This window comes from Podarcis raffonei, chromosome 17, assembly GCF_027172205.1.
Source record: "Podarcis raffonei isolate rPodRaf1 chromosome 17, rPodRaf1.pri, whole genome shotgun sequence".
Taxonomy (NCBI): domain Eukaryota; kingdom Metazoa; phylum Chordata; class Lepidosauria; order Squamata; family Lacertidae; genus Podarcis; species Podarcis raffonei.
In genome coordinates, this window is record NC_070618.1 from 18,486,791 (window position 1) to 18,490,748 (window position 3,958).

Below are 3,958 nucleotides of genomic sequence, written 5' to 3' on the forward strand. Positions count from 1 at the left end.
TGTTAATAGTTTACAGCAAAGTTACCAGCCTTTTTGGACATGTGGGCATATTTGCAAATGATGGGCACTGCATGCAAGCTGCAGACTATATTATTCTGCCTATATTATTGGCTGCAGTACAATGCTTTCATGAGGTTGAATTTCAGCATGGCAAGGCCTCTGTGGGCACATATGTACCTGCAGGTACCAAACTGATGAACCCCCATTTACAGGGTTCTACAGGCCTTGTAGCCTGTAGCCTGTAATCAGGAACCGTAATCCAGACCGAAAAAGGGGGAAAGCTACAACTCAGTTTTATTGAGTACAAAGCCATGCACATGTCCACAATCCTAGCATGCATCAACAGGGGTATAATTACTGATGAAAGGTGGCTTACTGAAACCAAAATTACTCTTTCAGCAAAGATTCAGGCAAAAGTGAGTCTTGAATCTTTTATGGTCAGTCCAGGACAAAGCTTCGCCATAGAGCAGGTCGACCATCCTGAAGTCTGCCGTCGAGGGAGACGTTCTTGAAAAACTCCTCTTCAGTTGATGGAACTGGAGTCGATTTTATTCTGTGTCCTGTCACTTCCCACCCCCCTCTGTAACTCTCCATTCTCTCCTCATGCTAGAATCCTCCATTCCCTACACTTGTTGATGACCTCGTGGAACTCTTTGCTATTTTTTGAATCATTCTTTTTAGCTACATGGTGTGATACCTGCACCATGTGGGTGAAAGATGAAGTTACCCTCAAAGAAGAGATGAAGCCATTATCTTTAACCTCTTTTCTTAAAATACCCTTTTGTTCTCTTGGTCTATCCCTCACTGTATCTTTGCTCTTCCCAAACTCTGCCAACTCTGTGTGGCTTTTCTTAATTTAGTTCAAATTCCAATTTGCCAGCTACCTGACTGAGAAATAATGTTCTACCCACCTCTATGTTTTTGTTACCTGCAAGCATAATCATAAGGCTTCATACTGACTCAGAGCAAAAGTTTTGCTTATGTCATTCTGGTTTTGCTCAGGTCAGGCCTTCACTGGAAATAATTTACAATTTGGAAAGGCAGGACAAATGCAGAATGACAATGAGAAGAATGTGAGCCCGGGAAGTCTATGCAGTGTTTTCCCTTATATCCCCATTGAAATAATTCATTCTAGTATTTCTATGAATCTGATTGCCCATCAGGTGTGAGTCCTCCAAATTACAGGATCTGGACCAAGTCCGTCCAGAGCTTGTCTGAGGCCTGGGTGGGAGTTAGAATAAAGTTATACAGTGGTATCTTGGTTTTTGAACAGCTTAGTTCTTGAACAACTTGGAACAACTTGCTACAAACCCAGAAGTGAGTGTTCTGGTTTGCGAACTTTTTTTTTGGAAGACGAACATGTTCTGTTTTTAGTCCCCCGCTTCCGATTAGAGAGTGTTACTCTTCCTGTTTGAGTGCCACGCTTTGGAAGCAAGGGAAGGAATGGCAGGAAAGGAGTCACCAATTGTGATTCTGGAAGAGCACCCTGACCCCCCATCCAAACAACGACTATCATCAGCGCTGGTAAGGAGGGGGGAAATCACATTTTCAATTTTTTTAATCAACAATACTGTTTTATTGATTTTACAGTACAGTACATAGTTTATTGCTTTCATTTTATGGATCAATGGTCTTGTTGGAAAGTAAAATTCATGTTACATTTCTGTTTTAGGGGCTATTTTTGAAAGTCTGGAACAGATTAATCCATTTTGCATTACTTTCTATGGGAAAGCCTGCCTTGGTTTTGGAACGCTTTGGTTTTGGAATGGACTTCCGGAACGGATTAATTTTGAGAACCAAGGTACCGCTGTAAACTAAAACCAAAACCAAACCAAACCAAACCAAACCAACAAACAAAAACAAAACAGCTAGTTCCTGCCCCCACCTGGCCAGTTTTGCCCTCTGAGGTCTGGGGCAAGTGTACCTGGCTGCCCCATTCCCACTGCACAGGCCTGATCTGGACTCTGGCAAGAACATAAATAGAGTGCTGTAGAGTCAGACCAAAGGCTCAGCACTAGTCCGATGGGAAGACCATGAACATTTTGAAGGTGTGCATACCATGGAACGCCCATTTGCTGCACATTTCAGCTCACCTTCCATTAAAATGAATCAGAAGTTGTAAGGGGAAAGTGTAGAGTTAAGCTGGAGGAAGAAGGTCTGCCTATTCTTGATGATCTTAGATCGGTCACGCCAATAGATTCTGAAGGAAGGAAGGAAATCATGAGAGAAGAATGTGCTGTGTTTCTTCCATGTTGTTTTGCCGGGGGAAGGAGCTCCCCAGACCTGTGGTGTCGAAGTACTGCTTTGATCAAAAGCAGCTGTTGGCTCCACATATTTGAAAGGGGAGGGGGAGAAGGTATCTTTAAAAGAAAAGCATGCAAAAGACAGATGCAAATGTTTTGAATGCTGTGGTGTTTTGTGGTTCACAGTTCTCCTGTTATTCCTGAACACTTATTGTGGGGCATGACCTCAGAGGCAGGGGGTGGGCGAGTCTGTCAATTTCAGTTTCATTTTCCAAATCTTGAGTTCACTTCTCCACATTTCCACATCAGTTTTTGGATTTTTCTTTTCTTTTTACAGTCTCGTGAAAATTCACCAGCATTTTAGTGCAAATTTCTCCTGATAGATATTGTTAAATGCATTTCCACCTAATACTGAAATTTTTTGCAAAGAAATATTCCCCAGTGCAATGAATTTCAAAGTTATTTTTGCTAGTGTGTGCATTTTTGTGCACATTACTTGGCATTGCAAAATTCAACGAAGTGCAGATTTCAAAGGATGGCTGCGTTTCATAGATTCATCGAGTTGTAGAGTTGGAAGGGACCCCAAGGGTCATCTAGTCCACCCCATGCAATGCAGGAGTATCATCTAAAGCATCCATGACAGATGGCCATCCAATCTCTGCTTTAAAACTGCCAACGAAGAAGAGTCCACAACTTTTCACTGTTGAATAGCTCTTGCTGTCAGAATGTTCTTCCTGATGTTTAGTCAAAATTTCCTCTCTTGCAATTTGAAGCCATCAGTTTGGGTCTTACCCAGAGCAAGGAAAAACAAGATTTCTGCATCTTCCCTGTTGTGGTGATTGCCCGTTCCTTTGAAAATGTCTGTATGGGGGGAGAGAAAGAGTTAAAATGTAGACCAGTAGGAAAGCCGGAGGCAGAACCTACCTGTTTGTAAAAGGGCTTAGCCCAAGGTTTGAGTGGGTAGTTGGTTGGTTTTAGAGGGTTAGTTGGTGGGGAAAGGCAGTTGGAAAAGCAGTTGGCAGGCAGTTGGAAATAGAGAGACAGTGCAGTTGGTTCTTGAGTGAGGGGAGGTAGAAGAGATAGAGACAGGATAAAATAAGACTAAGAAGGTAAAGAGTAACAGCGTTTGGAACACAGTTAAAATTTGTTTGTGTCTGCAATAAACTACACTCTTCTTTTTTAACTTGAGAACCTGACTGAGACTAAGTGATTTACCAAGGAGGACCTGGTTGGTGGCAGCAGATTAGTGGTGTATGGGTCAATAGTCCATGAGACGACCGGGGGCTCCGTACGAATGCCACACATGTGACAGCCCTTGAGATATTTGAAGATGGCTATCATATCTCCTCTCAGTCTCCTCTTTTCCAGGCTGAACATACCCAGCTCCTTCAACAGCTCCTCATATGGCTTGGTTTCCAGACCTGTGATCATCTTGGTTGCCCTCCTCTGCACACGTTCCGGCTTGTCAATATCCTTCTTAAATTGTGATGTCCAGTACTCCAGGGGTGGTCTAACCAAGGCAGAATAGACAGATACTATTGCTTCCCTTGATCTGGAAACTATACTTCTGTTGATGCAGCCTAGAACAGCATTAGCTTCTTTTGCTGCTGCATCAGACTGTTGATGAATGCTAAACTTATAGTCTACTAAGATGCCATAGATCCTTTTAATGTGTACGGTTGGTAAGCCAGGTGCCTCCCCATCTTATATTTGTG

The 3,958-nt window shown here is 42.8% G+C and overlaps 1 long non-coding RNA gene across 1 annotated transcript; it reads right to left on the reverse strand.

Moving 5' to 3' along the window:
• Nucleotides 1-277: 277 nt before the first annotated feature.
• LOC128405246 (uncharacterized) lies at nt 278-3,536 on the reverse strand. The gene is made up of 2 exons (XR_008328247.1): nt 3,168-3,536; nt 278-2,200 (listed from the first exon to the last, which is right to left on the reverse strand). It is a non-coding gene; the product is annotated as an uncharacterized LOC128405246 (long non-coding RNA).
• Between the last annotated feature and the right edge of the window lie 422 nt (nt 3,537-3,958).